This window comes from Brienomyrus brachyistius, chromosome 9, assembly GCF_023856365.1.
Source record: "Brienomyrus brachyistius isolate T26 chromosome 9, BBRACH_0.4, whole genome shotgun sequence".
NCBI lineage: Eukaryota > Metazoa > Chordata > Actinopteri > Osteoglossiformes > Mormyridae > Brienomyrus > Brienomyrus brachyistius.
In genome coordinates this window covers 22278380-22304080 of record NC_064541.1, presented here as the reverse complement: position 1 = coordinate 22304080, position 25701 = coordinate 22278380, and the positions used below count along the sequence as shown (strand labels likewise).

Here is a 25701-nt window from a genome sequence, read left to right as displayed (position 1 = left end):
AAGAAGAATGAGACCGTTTACCCTTTGATATGAATCTGCGAGCCTCAGCACGCTTACATTTTCATGTTGTCGCCTGCTCATCCAACAATCGCATTCCATTCAGTAACAAAGGCACCTGGAGATGCATGCAGCTTCATCAGACATGGCGCTCAGCCTACCACAGGCTTGCTCGAATGAAGTTCACCTAAGGAACCACTCGCAAACACTTGGCGCAGGCAACAGACTGCGCGCATTTCTTTTCACGCTAGTTTGCGTCAGATGCGACTCTCTTCCGTCGCATTTGCAACGGAACTCCTCTTTCGTTAAACACCTGAAATACAGGGGAGAGCGCGAACGCAGTCCCCCACTACCAGAAATTATGCAGTCGAGATTCCCACATTTGGGGAATTCGCAGGGGTCAGCACAGCCGCAGTGCAATGGCTATGCCTCGCCCTGGGTGAACCACCTTCGTGATCATGGTATCTCCCCTGCCAGGTAAGTATGAGTTGGATGAGGGTCATGTGACCCTGTTGTGCTACTCGCCTGCCTACTCTGAGTCGCAGTGGGAAAGTTAAGGTGGGGCCGGATTAACTCCCATAATCCTCTGCGCTGTCGCATATGGCTCTGGGCCAGGTAAGACTGCTCTCGTAGCTCAGCCTTGGCCTAGGAGCAGTCTGCTCGCAATACAGCAAATGATTTTTCAAAGAAAGAAGAATGAGACCGTTTACCCTTTGATATGAATCTGCGAGCCTCAGCACGCTTACATTTTCATGTTGTCGCCTGCTCATCCAACAATCGCATTCCATTCAGTAACAAAGGCACCTGGAGATGCATGCAGCTTCATCAGACATGGCGCTCAGCCTACCGCAGGCTTGCTCGAATGAAGTTCACCTAAGGAACCACTCGCAAACACTTGGCGCAGGCAACAGACTGCGCGCATTTCTTTTCACGCTAGTTTGCGTCAGATGCAACTCTCTTCCGTCGCATTTGCAGCGGAACTCCTCTTTCGTTAAACACCTGAAATACAGGGGAGAGCGCGAACGCAGTCCCCCACTACCAGAAATTATGCAGTCGAGATTCCCACATTTGGGGAGTTCGCAGGGGTCAGCACAACCGCAGTGCAATGGCTATGCCTCGCCCTGGGTGAACCACCTTCGTGATCATGGTATCTCCCCTGCCAGGTAAGTATGAGTTGGATGAGGGTCATGTGACCCTGTTGTGCTACTCGCCTGCCTACTCTGAGTCGCAGTGGGAAAGTTAAGGTGGGGCCGGATTAACTCCCATAATCCTCTGCGCTGTCGCATATGGCTCTGGGCCAGGTAAGACTGCTCTCGTAGCTCAGCCTTGGCCTAGGAGCAGTCTGCTCGCAATACAGCAAATGATTTTTCAAAGAAAGAAGAATGAGACCGTTTACCCTTTGATATGAATCTGCGAGCCTCAGCACGCTTACATTTTCATGTTGTCGCCTGCTCATCCAACAATCGCATTCCATTCAGTAACAAAGGCACCTGGAGATGCATGCAGCTTCATCAGACATGGCGCTCAGCCTACCACAGGCTTGCTCGAATGAAGTTCACCTAAGGAACCACTCGCAAACACTTGGCGCAGGCAACAGACTGCGCGCATTTCTTTTCACGCTAGTTTGCGTCAGATGCGACTCTCTTCCGTCGCATTTGCAACGGAACTCCTCTTTCGTTAAACACCTGAAATACAGGGGGGAGTGCGAACGCAGTCCCCCACTACCAGAAATTATGCAGTCGAGATTCCCACATTTGGGGAATTCGCAGGGGTCAGCACAGCCGCAGTGCAATGGCTATGCCTCGCCCTGGGTGAACCACCTTCGTGATCATGGTATCTCCCCTGCCAGGTAAGTATGAGTTGGATGAGGGTCATGTGACCCTGTTGTGCTACTCGCCTGCCTACTCTGAGTCGCAGTGGGAAAGTTAAGGTGGGGCCGGATTAACTCCCATAATCCTCTGCGCTGTCGCATATGGCTCTGGGCCAGGTAAGACTGCTCTCGTAGCTCAGCCTTGGCCTAGGAGCAGTCTGCTCGCAATACAGCAAATGATTTTTCAAAGAAAGAAGAATGAGACCGTTTACCCTTTGATATGAATCTGTGAGCCTCAGCACGCTTACATTTTCATGTTGTCGCCTGCTCATCCAACAATCGCATTCCATTCAGTAACAAAGGCACCTGGAGATGCATGCAGCTTCATCAGACATGGCGCTCAGCCTACCAGAGGCTTGCTCGAATGAAGTTCACCTAAGGAACCACTCGCAAACACTTGGCGCAGGCAACAGACTGCGCGCATTTCTTTTCACGCTAGTTTGCGTCAGATGCGACTCTCTTCCGTCGCATTTGCAACAGAACTCCTCTTTCGTTAAACACCTGAAATACAGGGGAGAGCGCGAACGCAGTCCCCCACTACCAGAAATTATGCAGTCGAGATTCCCACATTTGGGGAATTCGCAGGGGTCAGCACAGCCGCAGTGCAATGGCTATGCCTCGCCCTGGGTGAACCACCTTCGTGATCATGGTATCTCCCCTGCCAGGTAAGTATGAGTTGGACGAGGGTCATGTGACCCTGTTGTGCTACTCGCCTGCCTACTCTGAGTCGCAGTGGGAAAGTTAAGGTGGGGCCGGATTAACTCCCATAATCCTCTGCGCTGTCGCATATGGCTCTGGGCCAGGTAAGACTGCTCTCGTAGCTCAGCCTTGGCCTAGGAGCAGTCTGCTCGCAATACAGCAAATGATTTTTCAAAGAAAGAAGAATGAGACCGTTTACCCTTTGATATGAATCTGTGAGCCTCAGCACGCTTACATTTTCATGTTGTCGCCTGCTCATCCAACAATCGCATTCCATTCAGTAACAAAGGCACCTGGAGATGCATGCAGCTTCATCAGACATGGCGCTCAGCCTACCGCAGGCTTGCTCGAATGAAGTTCACCTAAGGAACCACTCGCAAACACTTGGCGCAGGCAACAGACTGCGCGCATTTCTTTTCACGCTAGTTTGCGTCAGACGCGACTCTCTTCCGTCGCATTTGCAACGGAACTCCTCTTTCGTTAAACACCTGAAATACAGGGGAGAGCGCGAACGCAGTCCCCCACTACCAGAAATTATGCAGTCGAGATTCCCACATTTGGGGAATTCGCAGGGGTCAGCACAGCCGCAGTGCAATGGCTATGCCTCGCCCTGGGTGAACCACCTTCGTGATCATGGTATCTCCCCTGCCAGGTAAGTATGAGTTGGATGAGGGTCATGTGACCCTGTTGTGCTACTCGCCTGCCTACTCTGAGTCGCAGTGGGAAAGTTAAGGTGGGGCCGGATTAACTCCCATAATCCTCTGCGCTGTCGCATATGGCTCTGGGCCAGGTAAGACTGCTCTCGTAGCTCAGCCTTGGCCTAGGAGCAGTCTGCTCGCAATACAGCAAATGATTTTTCAAAGAAAGAAGAATGAGACCGTTTACCCTTTGATATGAATCTGTGAGCCTCAGCACGCTTACATTTTCATGTTGTCGCCTGCTCATCCAACAATCGCATTCCATTCAGTAACAAAGGCACCTGGAGATGCATGCAGCTTCATCAGACATGGCGCTCAGCCTACCGCAGGCTTGCTCGAATGAAGTTCACCTAAGGAACCACTCGCAAACACTTGGCGCAGGCAACAGACTGCGCGCATTTCTTTTCACGCTAGTTTGCGTCAGATGCGACTCTCTTCCGTCGCATTTGCAACGGAACTCCTCTTTCGTTAAACACCTGAAATACAGGGGAGAGCGCGAACGCAGTCCCCCACTACCAGAAATTATGCAGTCGAGATTCCCACATTTGGGGAATTCGCAGGGGTCAGCACAGCCGCAGTGCAATGGCTATGCCTCGCCCTGGGTGAACCACCTTCGTGATCATGGTATCTCCCCTGCCAGGTAAGTATGAGTTGGATGAGGGTCATGTGACCCTGTTGTGCTACTCGCCTGCCTACTCTGAGTCGCAGTGGGAAAGTTAAGGTGGGGCCGGATTAACTCCCATAATCCTCTGCGCTGTCGCATATGGCTCTGGGCCAGGTAAGACTGCTCTCGTAGCTCAGCCTTGGCCTAGGAGCAGTCTGCTCGCAATACAGCAAATGATTTTTCAAAGAAAGAAGAATGAGACCGTTTACCCTTTGATATGAATCTGTGAGCCTCAGCACGCTTACATTTTCATGTTGTCGCCTGCTCATCCAACAATCGCATTCCATTCAGTAACAAAGGCACCTGGAGATGCATGCAGCTTCATCAGACATGGCGCTCAGCCTACCGCAGGCTTGCTCGAATGAAGTTCACCTAAGGAACCACTCGCAAACACTTGGCGCAGGCAACAGACTGCGCGCATTTCTTTTCACGCTAGTTTGCGTCAGATGCGACTCTCTTCCGTCGCATTTGCAACGGAACTCCTCTTTCGTTAAACACCTGAAATACAGGGGAGAGCGCGAACGCAGTCCCCCACTACCAGAAATTATGCAGTCGAGATTCCCACATTTGGGGAATTCGCAGGGGTCAGCACAGCCGCAGTGCAATGGCTATGCCTCGCCCTGGGTGAACCACCTTCGTGATCATGGTATCTCCCCTGCCAGGTAAGTATGAGTTGGACGAGGGTCATGTGACCCTGTTGTGCTACTCGCCTGCCTACTCTGAGTCGCAGTGGGAAAGTTAAGGTGGGGCCGGATTAACTCCCATAATCCTCTGCGCTGTCGCATATGGCTCTGGGCCAGGTAAGACTGCTCTCGTAGCTCAGCCTTGGCCTAGGAGCAGTCTGCTCGCAATACAGCAAATGATTTTTCAAAGAAAGAAGAATGAGACCGTTTACCCTTTGATATGAATCTGTGAGCCTCAGCACGCTTACATTTTCATGTTGTCGCCTGCTCATCCAACAATCGCATTCCATTCAGTAACAAAGGCACCTGGAGATGCATGCAGCTTCATCAGACATGGCGCTCAGCCTACCGCAGGCTTGCTCGAATGAAGTTCACCTAAGGAACCACTCGCAAACACTTGGCGCAGGCAACAGACTGCGCGCATTTCTTTTCACGCTAGTTTGCGTCAGATGCGACTCTCTTCCGTCGCATTTGCAACGGAACTCCTCTTTCGTTAAACACCTGAAATACAGGGGAGAGCGCGAACGCAGTCCCCCACTACCAGAAATTATGCAGTCGAGATTCCCACATTTGGGGAATTCGCAGGGGTCAGCACAGCCGCAGTGCAATGGCTATGCCTCGCCCTGGGTGAACCACCTTCGTGATCATGGTATCTCCCCTGCCAGGTAAGTATGAGTTGGATGAGGGTCATGTGACCCTGTTGTGCTACTCGCCTGCCTACTCTGAGTCGCAGTGGGAAAGTTAAGGTGGGGCCGGATTAACTCCCATAATCCTCTGCGCTGTCGCATATGGCTCTGGGCCAGGTAAGACTGCTCTCGTAGCTCAGCCTTGGCCTAGGAGCAGTCTGCTCGCAATACAGCAAATGATTTTTCAAAGAAAGAAGAATGAGACCGTTTACCCTTTGATATGAATCTGTGAGCCTCAGCACGCTTACATTTTCATGTTGTCGCCTGCTCATCCAACAATCGCATTCCATTCAGTAACAAAGGCACCTGGAGATGCATGCAGCTTCATCAGACATGGCGCTCAGCCTACCGCAGGCTTGCTCGAATGAAGTTCACCTAAGGAACCACTCGCAAACACTTGGCGCAGGCAACAGACTGCGCGCATTTCTTTTCACGCTAGTTTGCGTCAGATGCGACTCTCTTCCGTCGCATTTGCAACGGAACTCCTCTTTCGTTAAACACCTGAAATACAGGGGAGAGCGCGAACGCAGTCCCCCACTACCAGAAATTATGCAGTCGAGATTCCCACATTTGGGGAATTCGCAGGGGTCAGCACAGCCGCAGTGCAATGGCTATGCCTCGCCCTGGGTGAACCACCTTCGTGATCATGGTATCTCCCCTGCCAGGTAAGTATGAGTTGGATGAGGGTCATGTGACCCTGTTGTGCTACTCGCCTGCCTACTCTGAGTCGCAGTGGGAAAGTTAAGGTGGGGCCGGATTAACTCCCATAATCCTCTGCGCTGTCGCATATGGCTCTGGGCCAGGTAAGACTGCTCTCGTAGCTCAGCCTTGGCCTAGGAGCAGTCTGCTCGCAATACAGCAAATGATTTTTCAAAGAAAGAAGAATGAGACCGTTTACCCTTTGATATGAATCTGTGAGCCTCAGCACGCTTACATTTTCATGTTGTCGCCTGCTCATCCAACAATCGCATTCCATTCAGTAACAAAGGCACCTGGAGATGCATGCAGCTTCATCAGACATGGCGCTCAGCCTACCGCAGGCTTGCTCGAATGAAGTTCACCTAAGGAACCACTCGCAAACACTTGGCGCAGGCAACAGACTGCGCGCATTTCTTTTCACGCTAGTTTGCGTCAGACGCGACTCTCTTCCGTCGCATTTGCAACGGAACTCCTCTTTCGTTAAACACCTGAAATACAGGGGAGAGCGCGAACGCAGTCCCCCACTACCAGAAATTATGCAGTCGAGATTCCCACATTTGGGGAATTCGCAGGGGTCAGCACAGCCGCAGTGCAATGGCTATGCCTCGCCCTGGGTGAACCACCTTCGTGATCATGGTATCTCCCCTGCCAGGTAAGTATGAGTTGGATGAGGGTCATGTGACCCTGTTGTGCTACTCGCCTGCTTACTCTGAGTCGCAGTGGGAAAGTTAAGGTGGGGCCGGATTAACTCCCATAATCCTCTGCGCTGTCGCATATGGCTCTGGGCCAGGTAAGACTGCTCTCGTAGCTCAGCCTTGGCCTAGGAGCAGTCTGCTCGCAATACAGCAAATGATTTTTCAAAGAAAGAAGAATGAGACCGTTTACCCTTTGATATGAATCTGTGAGCCTCAGCACGCTTACATTTTCATGTTGTCGCCTGCTCATCCAACAATCGCATTCCATTCAGTAACAAAGGCACCTGGAGATGCATGCAGCTTCATCAGACATGGCGCTCAGCCTACCGCAGGCTTGCTCGAATGAAGTTCACCTAAGGAACCACTCGCAAACACTTGGCGCAGGCAACAGACTGCGCGCATTTCTTTTCACGCTAGTTTGCGTCAGACGCGACTCTCTTCCGTCGCATTTGCAACGGAACTCCTCTTTCGTTAAACACCTGAAATACAGGGGAGAGCGCGAACGCAGTCCCCCACTACCAGAAATTATGCAGTCGAGATTCCCACATTTGGGGAATTCGCAGGGGTCAGCACAGCCGCAGTGCAATGGCTATGCCTCGCCCTGGGTGAACCACCTTCGTGATCATGGTATCTCCCCTGCCAGGTAAGTATGAGTTGGATGAGGGTCATGTGACCCTGTTGTGCTACTCGCCTGCCTACTCTGAGTCGCAGTGGGAAAGTTAAGGTGGGGCCGGATTAACTCCCATAATCCTCTGCGCTGTCGCATATGGCTCTGGGCCAGGTAAGACTGCTCTCGTAGCTCAGCCTTGGCCTAGGAGCAGTCTGCTCGCAATACAGCAAATGATTTTTCAAAGAAAGAAGAATGAGACCGTTTACCCTTTGATATGAATCTGTGAGCCTCAGCACGCTTACATTTTCATGTTGTCGCCTGCTCATCCAACAATCGCATTCCATTCAGTAACAAAGGCACCTGGAGATGCATGCAGCTTCATCAGACATGGCGCTCAGCCTACCGCAGGCTTGCTCGAATGAAGTTCACCTAAGGAACCACTCGCAAACACTTGGCGCAGGCAACAGACTGCGCGCATTTCTTTTCACGCTAGTTTGCGTCAGACGCGACTCTCTTCCGTCGCATTTGCAACGGAACTCCTCTTTCGTTAAACACCTGAAATACAGGGGAGAGCGCGAACGCAGTCCCCCACTACCAGAAATTATGCAGTCGAGATTCCCACATTTGGGGAATTCGCAGGGGTCAGCACAGCCGCAGTGCAATGGCTATGCCTCGCCCTGGGTGAACCACCTTCGTGATCATGGTATCTCCCCTGCCAGGTAAGTATGAGTTGGATGAGGGTCATGTGACCCTGTTGTGCTACTCGCCTGCCTACTCTGAGTCGCAGTGGGAAAGTTAAGGTGGGGCCGGATTAACTCCCATAATCCTCTGCGCTGTCGCATATGGCTCTGGGCCAGGTAAGACTGCTCTCGTAGCTCAGCCTTGGCCTAGGAGCAGTCTGCTCGCAATACAGCAAATGATTTTTCAAAGAAAGAAGAATGAGACCGTTTACCCTTTGATATGAATCTGTGAGCCTCAGCACGCTTACATTTTCATGTTGTCGCCTGCTCATCCAACAATCGCATTCCATTCAGTAACAAAGGCACCTGGAGATGCATGCAGCTTCATCAGACATGGCGCTCAGCCTACCGCAGGCTTGCTCGAATGAAGTTCACCTAAGGAACCACTCGCAAACACTTGGCGCAGGCAACAGACTGCGCGCATTTCTTTTCACGCTAGTTTGCGTCAGACGCGACTCTCTTCCGTCGCATTTGCAACGGAACTCCTCTTTCGTTAAACACCTGAAATACAGGGGAGAGCGCGAACGCAGTCCCCCACTACCAGAAATTATGCAGTCGAGATTCCCACATTTGGGGAATTCGCAGGGGTCAGCACAGCCGCAGTGCAATGGCTATGCCTCGCCCTGGGTGAACCACCTTCGTGATCATGGTATCTCCCCTGCCAGGTAAGTATGAGTTGGATGAGGGTCATGTGACCCTGTTGTGCTACTCGCCTGCCTACTCTGAGTCGCAGTGGGAAAGTTAAGGTGGGGCCGGATTAACTCCCATAATCCTCTGCGCTGTCGCATATGGCTCTGGGCCAGGTAAGACTGCTCTCGTAGCTCAGCCTTGGCCTAGGAGCAGTCTGCTCGCAATACAGCAAATGATTTTTCAAAGAAAGAAGAATGAGACCGTTTACCCTTTGATATGAATCTGTGAGCCTCAGCACGCTTACATTTTCATGTTGTCGCCTGCTCATCCAACAATCGCATTCCATTCAGTAACAAAGGCACCTGGAGATGCATGCAGCTTCATCAGACATGGCGCTCAGCCTACCGCAGGCTTGCTCGAATGAAGTTCACCTAAGGAACCACTCGCAAACACTTGGCGCAGGCAACAGACTGCGCGCATTTCTTTTCACGCTAGTTTGCGTCAGATGCGACTCTCTTCCGTCGCATTTGCAGCGGAACTCCTCTTTCGTTAAACACCTGAAATACAGGGGAGAGCGCGAACGCAGTCCCCCACTACCAGAAATTATGCAGTCGAGATTCCCACATTTGGGGAATTCGCAGGGGTCAGCACAGCCGCAGTGCAATGGCTATGCCTCGCCCTGGGTGAACCACCTTCGTGATCATGGTATCTCTCCTGCCAGGTAAGTATGAGTTGGATGAGGGTCATGTGACCCTGTTGTGCTACTCGCCTGCCTACTCTGAGTCGCAGTGGGAAAGTTAAGGTGGGGCCGGATTAACTCCCATAATCCTCTGCGCTGTCGCATATGGCTCTGGGCCAGGTAAGACTGCTCTCGTAGCTCAGCCTTGGCCTAGGAGCAGTCTGCTCGCAATACAGCAAATGATTTTTCAAAGAAAGAAGAATGAGACCGTTTACCCTTTGATATGAATCTGTGAGCCTCAGCACGCTTACATTTTCATGTTGTCGCCTGCTCATCCAACAATCGCATTCCATTCAGTAACAAAGGCACCTGGAGATGCATGCAGCTTCATCAGACATGGCGCTCAGCCTACCGCAGGCTTGCTCGAATGAAGTTCACCTAAGGAACCACTCGCAAACACTTGGCGCAGGCAACAGACTGCGCGCATTTCTTTTCACGCTAGTTTGCGTCAGATGCGACTCTTTTCCGTCGCATTTGCAACGGAACTCCTCTTTCGTTAAACACCTGAAATACAGGGGAGAGCGCGAACGCAGTCCCCCACTACCAGAAATTATGCAGTCGAGATTCCCACATTTGGGGAATTCGCAGGGGTCAGCACAGCCGCAGTGCAATGGCTATGCCTCGCCCTGGGTGAACCACCTTCGTGATCATGGTATCTCCCCTGCCAGGTAAGTATGAGTTGGATGAGGGTCATGTGACCCTGTTGTGCTACTCGCCTGCCTACTCTGAGTCGCAGTGGGAAAGTTAAGGTGGGGCCGGATTAACTCCCATAATCCTCTGCGCTGTCGCATATGGCTCTGGGCCAGGTAAGACTGCTCTCGTAGCTCAGCCTTGGCCTAGGAGCAGTCTGCTCGCAATACAGCAAATGATTTTTCAAAGAAAGAAGAATGAGACCGTTTACCCTTTGATATGAATCTGTGAGCCTCAGCACGCTTACATTTTCATGTTGTCGCCTGCTCATCCAACAATCGCATTCCATTCAGTAACAAAGGCACCTGGAGATGCATGCAGCCTCATCAGACATGGCGCTCAGCCTACCGCAGGCTTGCTCGAATGAAGTTCACCTAAGGAACCACTCGCAAACACTTGGCGCAGGCAACAGACTGCGCGCATTTCTTTTCACGCTAGTTTGCGTCAGATGCGACTCTCTTCCGTCGCATTTGCAACGGAACTCCTCTTTCGTTAAACACCTGAAATACAGGGGAGAGCGCGAACGCAGTCCCCCACTACCAGAAATTATGCAGTCGAGATTCCCACATTTGGGGAATTCGCAGGGGTCAGCACAGCCGCAGTGCAATGGCTATGCCTCGCCCTGGGTGAACCACCTTCGTGATCATGGTATCTCCCCTGCCAGGTAAGTATGAGTTGGATGAGGGTCATGTGACCCTGTTGTGCTACTCGCCTGCCTACTCTGAGTCGCAGTGGGAAAGTTAAGGTGGGGCCGGATTAACTCCCATAATCCTCTGCGCTGTCGCATATGGCTCTGGGCCAGGTAAGACTGCTCTCGTAGCTCAGCCTTGGCCTAGGAGCAGTCTGCTCGCAATACAGCAAATGATTTTTCAAAGAAAGAAGAATGAGACCGTTTACCCTTTGATATGAATCTGTGAGCCTCAGCACGCTTACATTTTCATGTTGTCGCCTGCTCATCCAACAATCGCATTCCATTCAGTAACAAAGGCACCTGGAGATGCATGCAGCCTCATCAGACATGGCGCTCAGCCTACCGCAGGCTTGCTCGAATGAAGTTCACCTAAGGAACCACTCGCAAACACTTGGCGCAGGCAACAGACTGCGCGCATTTCTTTTCACACTAGTTTGCGTCAGATGCGACTCTCTTCCGTCGCATTTGCAACGGAACTCCTCTTTCGTTAAACACCTGAAATACAGGGGAGAGCGCGAACGCAGTCCCCCACTACCAGAAATTATGCAGTCGAGATTCCCACATTTGGGGAATTCGCAGGGGTCAGCACAGCCGCAGTGCAATGGCTATGCCTCGCCCTGGGTGAACCACCTTCGTGATCATGGTATCTCCCCTGCCAGGTAAGTATGAGTTGGATGAGGGTCATGTGACCCTGTTGTGCTACTCGCCTGCCTACTCTGAGTCGCAGTGGGAAAGTTAAGGTGGGGCCGGATTAACTCCCATAATCCTCTGCGCTGTCGCATATGGCTCTGGGCCAGGTAAGACTGCTCTCGTAGCTCAGCCTTGGCCTAGGAGCAGTCTGCTCGCAATACAGCAAATGATTTTTCAAAGAAAGAAGAATGAGACCGTTTACCCTTTGATATGAATCTGTGAGCCTCAGCACGCTTACATTTTCATGTTGTCGCCTGCTCATCCAACAATCGCATTCCATTCAGTAACAAAGGCACCTGGAGATGCATGCAGCCTCATCAGACATGGCGCTCAGCCTACCGCAGGCTTGCTCGAATGAAGTTCACCTAAGGAACCACTCGCAAACACTTGGCGCAGGCAACAGACTGCGCGCATTTCTTTTCACGCTAGTTTGCGTCAGATGCGACTCTCTTCCGTCGCATTTGCAACGGAACTCCTCTTTCGTTAAATACCTGAAATACAGGGGAGAGCGCGAACGCAGTCCCCCACTACCAGAAATTATGCAGTCGAGATTCCCACATTTGGGGAGTTCGCAGGGGTCAGCACAGCCGCAGTGCAATGGCTATGCCTCGCCCTGGGTGAACCACCTTCGTGATCATGGTATCTCCCCTGCCAGGTAAGTATGAGGTGGATGAGGGTCATGTGACCCTGTTGTGCTACTCGCCTGCCTACTCTGAGTCGCAGTGGGAAAGTTAAGGTGGGGCCGGATTAACTCCCATAATCCTCTGCGCTGTCGCATATGGCTCTGGGCCAGGTAAGACTGCTCTCGTAGCTCAGCCTTGGCCTAGGAGCAGTCTGCTCGCAATACAGCAAATGATTTTTCAAAGAAAGAAGAATGAGACCGTTTACCCTTTGATATGAATCTGTGAGCCTCAGCACGCTTACATTTTCATGTTGTCGCCTGCTCATCCAACAATCGCATTCCATTCAGTAACAAAGGCACCTGGAGATGCATGCAGCTTCATCAGACATGGCGCTCAGCCTACCGCAGGCTTGCTCGAATGAAGTTCACCTAAGAAACCACTAGCAAACACTTGGCGCAGGCAACAGACTGCGCGCATTTCTTTTCACGCTAGTTTGCGTCAGATGCGACTCTCTTCCGTCGCATTTGCAACGGAACTCCTCTTTCGTTAAACATCTGAAATACAGGGGAGAGCGCGAACGCAGTCCCCCACTACCAGAAATAATGCAGTCGAGATTCCCACATTTGGGGAATTCGCAGGGGTCAGCACAGCCGCAGTGCAATGGCTATGCCTCGCCCTGGGTGAACCACCTTCGTGATCATGGTATCTCCCCTGCCAGGTAAGTATGAGTTGGATGAGGGTCATGTGACCCTGTTGTGCTACTCGCCTGCCTACTCTGAGTCGCAGTGGGAAAGTTAAGGTGGGGCCGGATTAACTCCCATAATCCTCTGCGCTGTCGCATATGGCTCTGGGCCAGGTAAGACTGCTCTCGTAGCTCAGCCTTGGCCTAGGAGCAGTCTGCTCGCAATACAGCAAATGATTTTTCAAAGAAAGAAGAATGAGACCGTTTACCCTTTGATATGAATCTGTGAGCCTCAGCACGCTTACATTTTCATGTTGTCGCCTGCTCATCCAACAATCGCATTCCATTCAGTAACAAAGGCACCTGGAGATGCATGCAGCTTCATCAGACATGGCGCTCAGCCTACCGCAGGCTTGCTCGAATGAAGTTCACCTAAGGAACCACTCGCAAACACTTGGCGCAGGCAACAGACTGCGCGCATTTCTTTTCACGCTAGTTTGCGTCAGATGCGACTCTCTTCCGTCGCATTTGCAACGGAACTCCTCTTTCGTTAAATACCTGAAATACAGGGGAGAGCGCGAACGCAGTCCCCCACTACCAGAAATTATGCAGTCGAGATTCCCATATTTGGGGAATTCGCAGGGGTCAGCACAGCCGCAGTGCAATGGCTATGCCTCGCCCTGGGTGAACCACCTTCGTGATCATGGTATCTCCCCTGCCAGGTAAGTATGAGTTGGATGAGGGTCATGTGACCCTGTTGTGCTACTCGCCTGCCTACTCTGAGTCGCAGTGGGAAAGTTAAGGTGGGGCCGGATTAACTCCCATAATCCTCTGCGCTGTCGCATATGGCTCTGGGCCAGGTAAGACTGCTCTCGTAGCTCAGCCTTGGCCTAGGAGCAGTCTGCTCGCAATACAGCAAATGATTTTTCAAAGAAAGAAGAATGAGACCGTTTACCCTTTGATATGAATCTGTGAGCCTCAGCACGCTTACATTTTCATGTTGTCGCCTGCTCATCCAACAATCGCATTCCATTCAGTAACAAAGGCACCTGGAGATGCATGCAGCTTCATCAGACATGGCGCTCAGCCTACCGCAGGCTTGCTCGAATGAAGTTCACCTAAGGAACCACTCGCAAACACTTGGCGCAGGCAACAGACTGCGCGCATTTCTTTTCACGCTAGTTTGCGTCAGATGCGACTCTCTTCCGTCGCATTTGCAACGGAACTCCTCTTTCGTTAAACACCTGAAATACAGGGGAGAGCGCGAACGCAGTCCCCCACTACCAGAAATTATGCAGTCGAGATTCCCACATTTGGGGAATTCGCAGGGGTCAGCACAGCCGCAGTGCAATGGCTATGCCTCGCCCTGGGTGAACCACCTTCGTGATCATGGTATCTCCCCTGCCAGGTAAGTATGAGTTGGATGAGGGTCATGTGACCCTGTTGTGCTACTCGCCTGCCTACTCTGAGTCGCAGTGGGAAAGTTAAGGTGGGGCCGGATTAACTCCCATAATCCTCTGCGCTGTCGCATATGGCTCTGGGCCAGGTAAGACTGCTCTCGTAGCTCAGCCTTGGCCTAGGAGCAGTCTGCTCGCAATACAGCAAATGATTTTTCAAAGAAAGAAGAATGAGACCGTTTACCCTTTGATATGAATCTGTGAGCCTCAGCACGCTTACATTTTCATGTTGTCGCCTGCTCATCCAACAATCGCATTCCATTCAGTAACAAAGGCACCTGGAGATGCATGCAGCCTCATCAGACATGGCGCTCAGCCTACCGCAGGCTTGCTCGAATGAAGTTCACCTAAGGAACCACTCGCAAACACTTGGCGCAGGCAACAGACTGCGCGCATTTCTTTTCACGCTAGTTTGCGTCAGATGCGACTCTCTTCCGTCGCATTTGCAACGGAACTCCTCTTTCGTTAAACACCTGAAATACAGGGGAGAGCGCGAACGCAGTCCCCCACTACCAGAAATTATGCAGTCGAGATTCCCACATTTGGGGAATTCGCAGGGGTCAGCACAGCCGCAGTGCAATGGCTATGCCTCGCCCTGGGTGAACCACCTTCGTGATCATGGTATCTCCCCTGCCAGGTAAGTATGAGTTGGATGAGGGTCATGTGACCCTGTTGTGCTACTCGCCTGCCTACTCTGAGTCGCAGTGGGAAAGTTAAGGTGGGGCCGGATTAACTCCCATAATCCTCTGCGCTGTCGCATATGGCTCTGGGCCAGGTAAGACTGCTCTCGTAGCTCAGCCTTGGCCTAGGAGCAGTCTGCTCGCAATACAGCAAATGATTTTTCAAAGAAAGAAGAATGAGACCGTTTACCCTTTGATATGAATCTGTGAGCCTCAGCACGCTTACATTTTCATGTTGTCGCCTGCTCATCCAACAATCGCATTCCATTCAGTAACAAAGGCACCTGGAGATGCATGCAGCCTCATCAGACATGGCGCTCAGCCTACCGCAGGCTTGCTCGAATGAAGTTCACCTAAGGAACCACTCGCAAACACTTGGCGCAGGCAACAGACTGCGCGCATTTCTTTTCACGCTAGTTTGCGTCAGATGCGACTCTCTTCCGTCGCATTTGCAACGGAACTCCTCTTTCGTTAAATACCTGAAATACAGGGGAGAGCGCGAACGCAGTCCCCCACTACCAGAAATTATGCAGTCGAGATTCCCACATTTGGGGAATTCGCAGGGGTCAGCACAGCCGCAGTGCAATGGCTATGCCTCGCCCTGGGTGAACCACCTTCGTGATCATGGTATCTCCCCTGCCAGGTAAGTATGAGTTGGATGAGGGTCATGTGACCCTGTTGTGCTACTCGCCTGCCTACTCTGAGTCGCAGTGGGAAAGTTAAGGTGGGGCCGGATTAACTCCCATAATCCTCTGCGCTGTCGCATATGGCTCTGGGCCAGGTAAGACTGCTCTCGTAGCTCAGCCTTGGCCTAGGAGCAGTCTGCTCGCAATACAGCAAATGATTTTTCAAAGAAAGAAGAATGAGACCGTTTACCCTTTGATATGAATCTGTGAGCCTCAGCACGCTTACATTTTCATGTTGTCGCCTGCTCATCCAACAATCGCATTCCATTCAGTAACAAAGGCACCTGGAGATGCATGCAGCTTCATCAGACATGGCGCTCAGCCTACCGCAGGCTTGCTCGAATGAAGTTCACCTAAGGAACCACTCGCAAACACTTGGCGCAGGCAACAGACTGCGCGCATTTCTTTTCACGCTAGTTTGCGTCAGATGCGACTCTCTTCCGTCGCATTTGCAACGGAACTCCTCTTTCGTTAAACACCTGAAATACAGGGGAGAGCGCGAACGCAGTCCCCCACTACCAGAAATTATGCAGTCAAGATTCCCACATTTGGGGAATTCGCAGGGGTCAGCACAGCCGCAGTGCAATGGCTATGCCTCGCCCTGGGTGAACCACCTTCGTGATCATGGTATCTCCCCTGCCAGGTAAGTATGAGTTGGATGAGGGTCATGTGACCCTGTTGTGCTACTCGCCTGCCTACTCTGAGTCGCAGTGGGAAAGTTAAGGTGGGGCCGGATTAACTCCCATAATCCTCTGCGCTGTCGCATATGGCTCTGGGCCAGGTAAGACTGCTCTCGTAGCTCAGCCTTGGCCTAGGAGCAGTCTGCTCGCAATACAGCAAATGATTTTTCAAAGAAAGAAGAATGAGACCGTTTACCCTTTGATATGAATCTGTGAGCCTCAGCACGCTTACATTTTCATGTTGTCGCCTGCTCATCCAACAATCGCATTCCATTCAGTAACAAAGGCACCTGGAGATGCATGCAGCTTCATCAGACATGGCGCTCAGCCTACCGCAGGCTTGCTCGAATGAAGTTCACCTAAGGAACCACTCGCAAACACTTGGCGCAGGCAACAGACTGCGCGCATTTCTTTTCACGCTAGTTTGCGTCAGATGCGACTCTCTTCCGTCGCATTTGCAACGGAACTCCTCTTTCGTTAAATACCTGAAATACAGGGGAGAGCGCGAACGCAGTCCCCCACTACCAGAAATTATGCAGTCGAGATTCCCACATTTGGGGAATTCGCAGGGGTCAGCACAGCCGCAGTGCAATGGCTATGTCTCGCCCTGGGTGAACCACCTTCGTGATCATGGTATCTCCCCTGCCAGGTAAGTATGAGTTGGATGAGGGTCATGTGACCCTGTTGTGCTACTCGCCTGCCTACTCTGAGTCGCAGTGGTAAAGTTAAGGTGGGGCCGGATTAACTCCCATAATCCTCTGCGCTGTCGCATATGGCTCTGGGCCAGGTAAGACTGCTCTCGTAGCTCAGCCTTGGCCTAGGAGCAGTCTGCTCGCAATACAGCAAATGATTTTTCAAAGAAAGAAGAATGAGACCGTTTACCCTTTGATATGAATCTGTGAGCCTCAGCACGCTTACATTTTCATGTTGTCGCCTGCTCATCCAACAATCGCATTCCATTCAGTAACAAAGGCACCTGGAGATGCATGCAGCTTCATCAGACATGGCGCTCAGCCTACCGCAGGCTTGCTCGAATGAAGTTCACCTAAGGAACCACTCGCAAACACTTGGCGCAGGCAACAGACTGCGCGCATTTCTTTTCACGCTAGTTTGCGTCAGATGCGACTCTCTTCCGTCGCATTTGCAACGGAACTCCTCTTTCGTTAAACACCTGAAATACAGGGGAGAGCGCGAACGCAGTCCCCCACTACCAGAAATTATGCAGTCGAGATTCCCACATTTGGGGAATTCGCAGGGGTCAGCACAGCCGCAGAGCAATGGCTATGCCTCGCCCTGGGTGAACCACCTTCGTGATCATGGTATCTCCCCTGCCAGGTAAGTATGAGTTGGATGAGGGTCATGTGACCCTGTTGTGCTACTCGCCTGCCTACTCTGAGTCGCAGTGGGAAAGTTAAGGTGGGGCCGGATTAACTCCCATAATCCTCTGCGCTGTCGCATATGGCTCTGGGCCAGGTAAGACTGCTCTCGTAGCTCAGCCTTGGCCTAGGAGCAGTCTGCTCGCAATACAGCAAATGATTTTTCAAAGAAAGAAGAATGAGACCGTTTACCCTTTGATATGAATCTGTGAGCCTCAGCACGCTTACATTTTCATGTTGTCGCCTGCTCATCCAACAATCGCATTCCATTCAGTAACAAAGGCACCTGGAGATGCATGCAGCTTCATCAGACATGGCGCTCAGCCTACCGCAGGCTTGCTCGAATGAAGTTCACCTAAGGAACCACTCGCAAACACTTGGCGCAGGCAACAGACTGCGCGCATTTCTTTTCACGCTAGTTTGCGTCAGATGCGACTCTCTTCCGTCGCATTTGCAACGGAACTCCTCTTTCGTTAAATACCTGAAATACAGGGGAGAGCGCGAACGCAGTCCCCCACTACCAGAAATTCTGTGAGTCTGTGAGCCTCAGCACGCTTACATTTTCATGTTGTCGCCTGCTCATCCAACAATCGCATTCCATTCAGTAACAAAGGCACCTGGAGATGCATGCAGCTTCATCAGACATGGCGCTCAGCCTACCGCAGGCTTGCTCGAATGAAGTTCACCTAAGGAACCACTCGCAAACACTTGGCGCAGGCAACAGACTGCGCGCATTTCTTTTCACGCTAGTTTGCGTCAGATGCGACTCTCTTCCGTCGCATTTGCAACGGAACTCCTCTTTTGTTAAACACCTGAAATACAGGGGAGAGTGCGAACGCAGTCCCCCACTACCAGAAATTATGCAGTCGAGATTCCCACATTTGGGGAATTCGCAGGGGTCAGCACAGCCGCAGTGCAATGGTTATGCCTCGCCCTGGGTGAACCACCTTCGTGATCATGGTATCTCCCCTGCCAGGTAAGTATGAGTTGGATGAGGGTCATGTGACCCTGTTGTGCTACTCGCCTGCCTACTCTGAGTCGCAGTGGGAAAGTTAAGGTGGGGCCGGATTAACTCCCATAATCCTCTGCGCTGTCGCATATGGCTCTGGGCCAGGTAAGACTGCTCTCGTAGCTCAGCCTTGGCCTAGGAGCAGTCTGCTCGCAATACAGCAAATGATTTTTCAAAGAAAGAAGAATGAGACCGTTTACCCTTTGATATGAATCTGTGAGCCTCAGCACGCTTACATTTTCATGTTGTCGCCTGCTCATCCAACAATCGCATTCCATTCAGTAACAAAGGCACCTGGAGATGCATGCAGCTTCATCAGACATGGCGCTCAGCCTACCGCAGGCTTGCTCGAATGAAGTTCACCTAAGGAACCACTCGCAAACACTTGGCGCAGGCAACAGACTGCGCGCATTTCTTTTCACGCTAGTTTGCGTCAGATGCGACTCTCTTCCGTCGCATTTGCAACGGAACTCCTCTTTCGTTAAACACCTGAAATACAGGGGAGAGCGCGAACGCAGTCCCCCACTACCAGAAATTATGCAGTCGAGATTCCCACATTTGGGGAATTCGCAGGGGTCAGCACAGCCGCAGTGCAATGGCTATGCCTCGCCCTGGGTGAACCACCTTCGTGATCATGGTATCTCCCCTGCCAGGTAAGTATGAGTTGGATGAGGGTCATGTGACCCTGTTGTGCTACTCGCCTGCCTACTCTGAGTCGCAGTGGGAAAGTTAAGGTGGGGCCGGATTAACTCCCATAATCCTCTGCGCTGTCGCATATGGCTCTGGGCCAGGTAAGACTGCTCTCGTAGCTCAGCCTTGGCCTAGGAGCAGTCTGCTCGCAATACAGCAAATGATTTTTCAAAGAAAGAAGAATGAGACCGTTTACCCTTTGATATGAATCTGTGAGCCTCAGCACGCTTACATTTTCATGTTGTCGCCTGCTCATCCAACAATCGCATTCCATTCAGTAACAAAGGCACCTGGAGATGCATGCAGCCTCATCAGACATGGCGCTCAGCCTACCGCAGGCTTGCTCGAATGAAGTTCACCTAAGGAACCACTCGCAAACACTTGGCGCAGGCAACAGACTGCGCGCATTTCTTTTCACGCTAGTTTGCGTCAGATGCGACTCTCTTCCGTCGCATTTGCAACGGAACTCCTCTTTCGTTAAACACCTGAAATACAGGGGAGAGCGCGAACGCAGTCCCCCACTACCAGAAATTATGCAGTCGAGATTCCCACATTTGGGGAATTCGCAGGGGTCAGCACAGCCGCAGTGCAATGGCTATGCCTCGCCCTGGGTGAACCACCTTCGTGATCATAGTATCTCCCCTGCCAGGTAAGTATGAGTTGGATGAGGGTCATGTGACCCTGTTGTGCTACTCGCCTGCCTACTCTGAGTCGCAGTGGGAAAGTTAAGGTGGGGCCGGATTAACTCCCATAATCCTCTGCGCTGTCGCATATGGCTCTGGGCCAGGTAAGACTGCTCTCGTAGCTCAGCCTTGGCCTAGGAGCAGTCTGCTCGCAATACAGCAAATGATTTTTCAAAGAAAGAAGAATGAGACCGTTTACCCTTTGATATGAATCTGTGAGCCTCAGCACGCTTACATTTTCATGTTGTCGCCTGCTCATCCAACAATCGCATTCCATTCAGTAACAAAGGCACCTGGAGATGCATGCAGCTTCATCAGACATGGCGCTCAGCCTACCGCAGGCTTGCTCGAATGAAGTTCACCTAAGGAACCACTCGCAAACACTTGGCGCAGGCAACAGACTGCGCGCATTTCTTTTCACGCTAGTTTGCGTCAGATGCGACTCTCTTCCGTCGCATTTGCAACGGAACTCCTCTTTCGTTAAACACCTGAAATACAGGGGAGAGCGCGAACGCAGTCCCCCACTACCAGAAATTATGCAGTCGAGATTCCCACATTTGGGGAATTCGCAGGGGTCAGCACAGCCGCAGTGAAATGGCTATGCCTCGCCCTGGGTGAACCACCTTCGTGATCATGGTATCTCCCCTGCCAGGTAAGTATGAGTTGGATGAGGGTCATGTGACCCTGTTGTGCTACTCGCCTGCCTACTCTGAGTCGCAGTGGGAAAGTTAAGGTGGGGCCGGATTAACTCCCATAATCCTCTGCGCTGTCGCATATGGCTCTGGGCCAGGTAAGACTGCTCTCGTAGCTCAGCCTTGGCCTAGGAGCAGTCTGCTCGCAATACAGCAAATGATTTTTCAAAGAAAGAAGAATGAGACCGTTTACCCTTTGATATGAATCTGTGAGCCTCAGCACGCTTACATTTTCATGTTGTCGCCTGCTCATCCAACAATCGCATTCCATTCAGTAACAAAGGCACCTGGAGATGCATGCAGCCTCATCAGACATGGCGCTCAGCCTACCGCAGGCTTGCTCGAATGAAGTTCACCTAAGGAACCACTCGCAAACACTTGGCGCAGGCAACAGACTGCGCGCATTTCTTTTCACGCTAGTTTGCGTCAGATGCGACTCTCTTCCGTCGCATTTGCAACGGAGCTCCTCTTTCGTTAAACACCTGAAATACAGGGGAGAGCGCGAACGCAGTCCCCCACTACCAGAAATTATGCAGTCGAGATTCCCACATTTGGGGAATTCGCAGGGGTCAGCACAGCCACAGTGCAATGGCTATGCCTCGCCCTGGGTGAACCACCTTCGTGATCATGGTATCTCCCCTGCCAGGTAAGTATGAGTTGGATGAGGGTCATGTGACCCTGTTGTGCTACTCGCCTGCCTACTCTGAGTCGCAGTGGGAAAGTTAAGGTGGGGCCGGATTAACTCCCATAATCCTCTGCGCTGTCGCATATGGCTCTGGGCCAGGTAAGACTGCTCTCGTAGCTCAGCCTTGGCCTAGGAGCAGTCTGCTCGCAATACAGCAAATGATTTTTCAAAGAAAGAAGAATGAGACCGTTTACCCTTTGATATGAATCTGTGAGCCTCAGCACGCTTACATTTTCATGTTGTCGCCTGCTCATCCAACAATCGCATTCCATTCAGTAACAAAGGCACCTGGAGATGCATGCAGCTTCATCAGACATGGCGCTCAGCCTACCGCAGGCTTGCTCGAATGAAGTTCACCTAAGGAACCACTCGCAAACACTTGGCGCAGGCAACAGACTGCGCGCATTTCTTTTCACGCTAGTTTGCGTCAGATGTGACTCTCTTCCGTCGCATTTGCAACGGAACTCCTCTTTCGTTAAATACCTGAAATACAGGGGAGAGCGCGAACGCAGTCCCCCACTACCAGAAATTCTGTGAGTCTGTGAGCCTCAGCACGCTTACATTTTCATGTTGTCGCCTGCTCATCCAACAATCGCATTCCATTCAGTAACAAAGGCACCTGGAGATGCATGCAGCTTCATCAGACATGGCGCTCAGCCTACCGCAGGCTTGCTCGAATGAAGTTCACCTAAGGAACCACTCGCAAACACTTGGCGCAGGCAACAGACTGCGCGCATTTCTTTTCACGCTAGTTTGCGTCAGATGCGACTCTCTTCCGTCGCATTTGCAACGGAACTCCTCTTTCGTTAAACACCTGAAATACAGGGGAGAGCGCGAACGCAGTCCCCCACTACCAGAAATTATGCAGTCGAGATTCCCACATTTGGGGAATTCGCAGGGGTCAGCACAGCCGCAGTGCAATGGCTATGCCTCGCCCTGGGTGAACCACCTTCGTGATCATGGTATCTCCCCTGCCAGGTAAGTATGAGTTGGATGAGGGTCATGTGACCCTGTTGTGCTACTCGCCTGCCTACTCTGAGTCGCAGTGGGAAAGTTAAGGTGGGGCCGGATTAACTCCCATAATCCTCTGCGCTGTCGCATATGGCTCTGGGCCAGGTAAGACTGCTCTCGTAGCTCAGCCTTGGCCTAGGAGCAGTCTGCTCGCAATACAGCAAATGATTTTTCAAAGAAAGAAGAATGAGACCGTTTACCCTTTGATATGAATCTGTGAGCCTCAGCACGCTTACATTTTCATGTTGTCGCCTGCTCATCCAACAATCGCATTCCATTCAGTAACAAAGGCACCTGGAGATGCATGCAGCTTCATCAGACATGGCGCTCAGCCTACCGCAGGCTTGCTCGAATGAAGTTCACCTAAGGAACCACTCGCAAACACTTGGCGCAGGCAACAGACTGCGCGCATTTCTTTTCACGCTAGTTTGCGTCAGATGCGACTCTCTTCCGTCGCATTTGCAACGGAACTCCTCTTTCGTTAAACACCTGAAATACAGGGGAGAGCGCGAACGCAGTCCCCCACTACCAGAAATTATGCAGTCGAGATTCCCACATTTGGGGAATTCGCAGGGGTCAGCACAGCCGCAGTGCAATGGCTATGCCTCGCCCTGGGTGAACCACCTTCGTGATCATGGTATCTCCCCTGCCAGGTAAGTATGAGTTGGATGAGGGTCATGTGACCCTGTTGTGCTACTCGCCTGCCTACTCTGAGTCGCAGTGGGAAAGTTAAGGTGGGGCCGGATTAACTCCCATAATCCTCTGCGCTGTCGCATATGGCTCTGGGCCAGGTAAGACTGCTCTCGTAGCTCAGCCTTGGCCTAGGAGCAGTCTGCTCGCAATACAGCAAATGATTTTTCAAAGAAAGAAGAATGAGACCGTTTACCCTTTGATATGAATCTGTGAGCCTCAGCACGCTTACATTTTCATGTTGTCGCCTGCTCATCCAACAATCGCATTCCATTCAGTAACAAAGGCACCTGGAGATGCATGCAGCTTCATCAGACATGGCGCTCAGCCTACCGCAGGCTTGCTCGAATGAAGTTCACCTAAGGAACCACTCGCAAACACTTGGCGCAGGCAACAGACTGCGCGCATTTCTTTTCACGCTAGTTTGCGTCAGATGCGACTCTCTTCCGTCGCATTTGCAACGGAACTCCTCTTTCGTTAAACACCTGAAATACAGGGGAGAGCGCGAACGCAGTCCCCCACTACCAGAAATTATGCAGTCGAGATTCCCACATTTGGGGAATTCGCAGGGGTCAGCACAGCCGCAGTGAAATGGCTATGCCTCGCCCTGGGTGAACCACCTTCGTGATCATGGTATCTCCCCTGCCAGGTAAGTATGAGTTGGATGAGGGTCATGTGACCCTGTTGTGCTACTCGCCTGCCTACTCTGAGTCGCAGTGGGAAAGTTAAGGTGGGGCCGGATTAACTCCCATAATCCTCTGCGCTGTCGCATATGGCTCTGGGCCAGGTAAGACTGCTCTCGTAGCTCAGCCTTGGCCTAGGAGCAGTCTGCTCGCAATACAGCAAATGATTTTTCAAAGAAAGAAGAATGAGACCGTTTACCCTTTGATATGAATCTGTGAGCCTCAGCACGCTTACATTTTCATGTTGTCGCCTGCTCATCCAACAATCGCATTCCATTCAGTAACAAAGGCACCTGGAGATGCATGCAGCCTCATCAGACATGGCGCTCAGCCTACCGCAGGCTTGCTCGAATGAAGTTCACCTAAGGAACCACTCGCAAACACTTGGCGCAGGCAACAGACTGCACGCATTTCTTTTCACGCTCGTTTGCGTCAGATGCGACTCTCTTCCGTCGCATTTGCAACGGAGCTCCTCTTTCGTTAAACACCTGAAATACAGGGGAGAGCGCGAACGCAGTCCCCCACTACCAGAAATTATGCAGTCGAGATTCCCACATTTGGGGAATTCGCAGGGGTCAGCACAGCCACAGTGCAATGGCTATGCCTCGCCCTGGGTGAACCACCTTCGTGATCATGGTATCTCCCCTGCCAGGTAAGTATGAGTTGGATGAGGGTCATGTGACCCTGTTGTGCTACTCGCCTGCCTACTCTGAGTCGCAGTGGGAAAGTTAAGGTGGGGCCGGATTAACTCCCATAATCCTCTGCGCTGTCGCATATGGCTCTGGGCCAGGTAAGACTGCTCTCGTAGCTCAGCCTTGGCCTAGGAGCAGTCTGCTCGCAATACAGCAAATGATTTTTCAAAGAAAGAAGAATGAGACCGTTTACCCTTTGATATGAATCTGTGAGCCTCAGCACGCTTACATTTTCATGTTGTCGCCTGCTCATCCAACAATCGCATTCCATTCAGTAACAAAGGCACCTGGAGATGCATGCAGCTTCATCAGACATGGCGCTCAGCCTACCGCAGGCTTGCTCGAATGAAGTTCACCTAAGGAACCACTCGCAAACACTTGGCGCAGGCAACAGACTGCGCGCATTTCTTTTCACGCTAGTTTGCGTCAGATGCGACTCTCTTCCGTCGCATTTGCAACGGAACTCCTCTTTCGTTAAATACCTGAAATACAGGGGAGAGCGCGAACGCAGTCCCCCACTACCAGAAATTCTGTGAGTCTGTGAGCCTCAGCACGCTTACATTTTCATGTTGTCGCCTGCTCATCCAACAATCGCATTCCATTCAGTAACAAAGGCACCTGGAGATGCATGCAGCTTCATCAGACATGGCGCTCAGCCTACCGCAGGCTTGCTCGAATGAAGTTCACCTAAGGAACCACTCGCAAACACTTGGCGCAGGCAACAGACTGCGCGCATTTCTTTTCACGCTAGTTTGCGTCAGATGCGACTCTCTTCCGTCGCATTTGCAACGGAACTCCTCTTTCGTTAAACACCTGAAATACAGGGGAGAGCGCGAACGCAGTCCCCCACTACCAGAAATTATGCAGTCGAGATTCCCACATTTGGGGAATTCGCAGGGGTCAGCACAGCCGCAGTGCAATGGCTATGCCTCGCCCTGGGTGAACCACCTTCGTGATCATGGTATCTCCCCTGCCAGGTAAGTATGAGTTGGATGAGGGTCATGTGACCCTGTTGTGCTACTCGCCTGCCTACTCTGAGTCGCAGTGGGAAAGTTAAGGTGGGGCCGGATTAACTCCCATAATCCTCTGCGCTGTCGCATATGGCTCTGGGCCAGGTAAGACTGCTCTCGTAGCTCAGCCTTGGCCTAGGAGCAGTCTGCTCGCAATACAGCAAATGATTTTTCAAAGAAAGAAGAATGAG

General features: G+C 51.7%; 36 non-coding genes across 36 annotated transcripts; all 36 read right to left on the bottom strand.

Moving 5' to 3' along the window:
• Positions 1–318: 318 nt before the first annotated feature.
• Positions 319–482, bottom strand: LOC125749812 (U1 spliceosomal RNA). The gene has a single exon (XR_007400104.1). It is a non-coding gene; the product is annotated as a U1 spliceosomal RNA (small nuclear RNA).
• Positions 483–1004: 522 nt separating this feature from the next.
• Positions 1005–1168, bottom strand: LOC125749856 (U1 spliceosomal RNA). The gene has a single exon (XR_007400146.1). It is a non-coding gene; the product is annotated as a U1 spliceosomal RNA (small nuclear RNA).
• A 522-nt stretch (positions 1169–1690) lies between these two features.
• LOC125749908 (U1 spliceosomal RNA) lies at positions 1691–1854 on the bottom strand. Its single transcript, XR_007400196.1, has one exon. It is a non-coding gene; the product is annotated as a U1 spliceosomal RNA (small nuclear RNA).
• Positions 1855–2376: 522 nt separating this feature from the next.
• LOC125749811 (U1 spliceosomal RNA) lies at positions 2377–2540 on the bottom strand. Its single transcript, XR_007400103.1, has one exon. It is a non-coding gene; the product is annotated as a U1 spliceosomal RNA (small nuclear RNA).
• Positions 2541–3062: 522 nt separating this feature from the next.
• On the bottom strand, positions 3063–3226 carry LOC125749810 (U1 spliceosomal RNA). Its single transcript, XR_007400102.1, has one exon. It is a non-coding gene; the product is annotated as a U1 spliceosomal RNA (small nuclear RNA).
• Positions 3227–3748: 522 nt separating this feature from the next.
• Positions 3749–3912, bottom strand: LOC125749809 (U1 spliceosomal RNA). Its single transcript, XR_007400101.1, has one exon. It is a non-coding gene; the product is annotated as a U1 spliceosomal RNA (small nuclear RNA).
• Positions 3913–4434: 522 nt separating this feature from the next.
• LOC125749808 (U1 spliceosomal RNA) lies at positions 4435–4598 on the bottom strand. The gene has a single exon (XR_007400100.1). It is a non-coding gene; the product is annotated as a U1 spliceosomal RNA (small nuclear RNA).
• Positions 4599–5120: 522 nt separating this feature from the next.
• Positions 5121–5284, bottom strand: LOC125749807 (U1 spliceosomal RNA). Its single transcript, XR_007400099.1, has one exon. It is a non-coding gene; the product is annotated as a U1 spliceosomal RNA (small nuclear RNA).
• Positions 5285–5806: 522 nt separating this feature from the next.
• On the bottom strand, positions 5807–5970 carry LOC125749806 (U1 spliceosomal RNA). The gene has a single exon (XR_007400098.1). It is a non-coding gene; the product is annotated as a U1 spliceosomal RNA (small nuclear RNA).
• Positions 5971–6492: 522 nt separating this feature from the next.
• LOC125749805 (U1 spliceosomal RNA) lies at positions 6493–6656 on the bottom strand. The gene has a single exon (XR_007400097.1). It is a non-coding gene; the product is annotated as a U1 spliceosomal RNA (small nuclear RNA).
• A 522-nt stretch (positions 6657–7178) lies between these two features.
• On the bottom strand, positions 7179–7342 carry LOC125749802 (U1 spliceosomal RNA). Its single transcript, XR_007400095.1, has one exon. It is a non-coding gene; the product is annotated as a U1 spliceosomal RNA (small nuclear RNA).
• A 522-nt stretch (positions 7343–7864) lies between these two features.
• LOC125749801 (U1 spliceosomal RNA) lies at positions 7865–8028 on the bottom strand. Its single transcript, XR_007400094.1, has one exon. It is a non-coding gene; the product is annotated as a U1 spliceosomal RNA (small nuclear RNA).
• A 522-nt stretch (positions 8029–8550) lies between these two features.
• On the bottom strand, positions 8551–8714 carry LOC125749800 (U1 spliceosomal RNA). Its single transcript, XR_007400093.1, has one exon. It is a non-coding gene; the product is annotated as a U1 spliceosomal RNA (small nuclear RNA).
• Positions 8715–9236: 522 nt separating this feature from the next.
• On the bottom strand, positions 9237–9400 carry LOC125749923 (U1 spliceosomal RNA). The gene has a single exon (XR_007400211.1). It is a non-coding gene; the product is annotated as a U1 spliceosomal RNA (small nuclear RNA).
• A 522-nt stretch (positions 9401–9922) lies between these two features.
• Positions 9923–10086, bottom strand: LOC125749799 (U1 spliceosomal RNA). Its single transcript, XR_007400092.1, has one exon. It is a non-coding gene; the product is annotated as a U1 spliceosomal RNA (small nuclear RNA).
• A 522-nt stretch (positions 10087–10608) lies between these two features.
• Positions 10609–10772, bottom strand: LOC125749798 (U1 spliceosomal RNA). Its single transcript, XR_007400091.1, has one exon. It is a non-coding gene; the product is annotated as a U1 spliceosomal RNA (small nuclear RNA).
• Positions 10773–11294: 522 nt separating this feature from the next.
• On the bottom strand, positions 11295–11458 carry LOC125749797 (U1 spliceosomal RNA). Its single transcript, XR_007400090.1, has one exon. It is a non-coding gene; the product is annotated as a U1 spliceosomal RNA (small nuclear RNA).
• Positions 11459–11980: 522 nt separating this feature from the next.
• LOC125749869 (U1 spliceosomal RNA) lies at positions 11981–12144 on the bottom strand. Its single transcript, XR_007400158.1, has one exon. It is a non-coding gene; the product is annotated as a U1 spliceosomal RNA (small nuclear RNA).
• A 522-nt stretch (positions 12145–12666) lies between these two features.
• LOC125749881 (U1 spliceosomal RNA) lies at positions 12667–12830 on the bottom strand. Its single transcript, XR_007400169.1, has one exon. It is a non-coding gene; the product is annotated as a U1 spliceosomal RNA (small nuclear RNA).
• Positions 12831–13352: 522 nt separating this feature from the next.
• LOC125749855 (U1 spliceosomal RNA) lies at positions 13353–13516 on the bottom strand. Its single transcript, XR_007400145.1, has one exon. It is a non-coding gene; the product is annotated as a U1 spliceosomal RNA (small nuclear RNA).
• Positions 13517–14038: 522 nt separating this feature from the next.
• Positions 14039–14202, bottom strand: LOC125749796 (U1 spliceosomal RNA). The gene has a single exon (XR_007400089.1). It is a non-coding gene; the product is annotated as a U1 spliceosomal RNA (small nuclear RNA).
• Positions 14203–14724: 522 nt separating this feature from the next.
• On the bottom strand, positions 14725–14888 carry LOC125749795 (U1 spliceosomal RNA). The gene has a single exon (XR_007400088.1). It is a non-coding gene; the product is annotated as a U1 spliceosomal RNA (small nuclear RNA).
• Positions 14889–15410: 522 nt separating this feature from the next.
• LOC125749794 (U1 spliceosomal RNA) lies at positions 15411–15574 on the bottom strand. The gene has a single exon (XR_007400087.1). It is a non-coding gene; the product is annotated as a U1 spliceosomal RNA (small nuclear RNA).
• A 522-nt stretch (positions 15575–16096) lies between these two features.
• On the bottom strand, positions 16097–16260 carry LOC125749887 (U1 spliceosomal RNA). The gene has a single exon (XR_007400175.1). It is a non-coding gene; the product is annotated as a U1 spliceosomal RNA (small nuclear RNA).
• Positions 16261–16782: 522 nt separating this feature from the next.
• Positions 16783–16946, bottom strand: LOC125749842 (U1 spliceosomal RNA). Its single transcript, XR_007400132.1, has one exon. It is a non-coding gene; the product is annotated as a U1 spliceosomal RNA (small nuclear RNA).
• A 522-nt stretch (positions 16947–17468) lies between these two features.
• LOC125749904 (U1 spliceosomal RNA) lies at positions 17469–17632 on the bottom strand. The gene has a single exon (XR_007400192.1). It is a non-coding gene; the product is annotated as a U1 spliceosomal RNA (small nuclear RNA).
• An 853-nt stretch (positions 17633–18485) lies between these two features.
• Positions 18486–18649, bottom strand: LOC125749924 (U1 spliceosomal RNA). Its single transcript, XR_007400212.1, has one exon. It is a non-coding gene; the product is annotated as a U1 spliceosomal RNA (small nuclear RNA).
• A 522-nt stretch (positions 18650–19171) lies between these two features.
• Positions 19172–19335, bottom strand: LOC125749793 (U1 spliceosomal RNA). The gene has a single exon (XR_007400086.1). It is a non-coding gene; the product is annotated as a U1 spliceosomal RNA (small nuclear RNA).
• Positions 19336–19857: 522 nt separating this feature from the next.
• Positions 19858–20021, bottom strand: LOC125749866 (U1 spliceosomal RNA). Its single transcript, XR_007400155.1, has one exon. It is a non-coding gene; the product is annotated as a U1 spliceosomal RNA (small nuclear RNA).
• Positions 20022–20543: 522 nt separating this feature from the next.
• Positions 20544–20707, bottom strand: LOC125749921 (U1 spliceosomal RNA). Its single transcript, XR_007400209.1, has one exon. It is a non-coding gene; the product is annotated as a U1 spliceosomal RNA (small nuclear RNA).
• A 522-nt stretch (positions 20708–21229) lies between these two features.
• On the bottom strand, positions 21230–21393 carry LOC125749830 (U1 spliceosomal RNA). Its single transcript, XR_007400122.1, has one exon. It is a non-coding gene; the product is annotated as a U1 spliceosomal RNA (small nuclear RNA).
• An 853-nt stretch (positions 21394–22246) lies between these two features.
• On the bottom strand, positions 22247–22410 carry LOC125749791 (U1 spliceosomal RNA). Its single transcript, XR_007400084.1, has one exon. It is a non-coding gene; the product is annotated as a U1 spliceosomal RNA (small nuclear RNA).
• Positions 22411–22932: 522 nt separating this feature from the next.
• On the bottom strand, positions 22933–23096 carry LOC125749790 (U1 spliceosomal RNA). The gene has a single exon (XR_007400083.1). It is a non-coding gene; the product is annotated as a U1 spliceosomal RNA (small nuclear RNA).
• A 522-nt stretch (positions 23097–23618) lies between these two features.
• LOC125749920 (U1 spliceosomal RNA) lies at positions 23619–23782 on the bottom strand. Its single transcript, XR_007400208.1, has one exon. It is a non-coding gene; the product is annotated as a U1 spliceosomal RNA (small nuclear RNA).
• A 522-nt stretch (positions 23783–24304) lies between these two features.
• On the bottom strand, positions 24305–24468 carry LOC125749829 (U1 spliceosomal RNA). The gene has a single exon (XR_007400121.1). It is a non-coding gene; the product is annotated as a U1 spliceosomal RNA (small nuclear RNA).
• An 853-nt stretch (positions 24469–25321) lies between these two features.
• On the bottom strand, positions 25322–25485 carry LOC125749789 (U1 spliceosomal RNA). The gene has a single exon (XR_007400082.1). It is a non-coding gene; the product is annotated as a U1 spliceosomal RNA (small nuclear RNA).
• Positions 25486–25701: the final 216 nt, after the last annotated feature.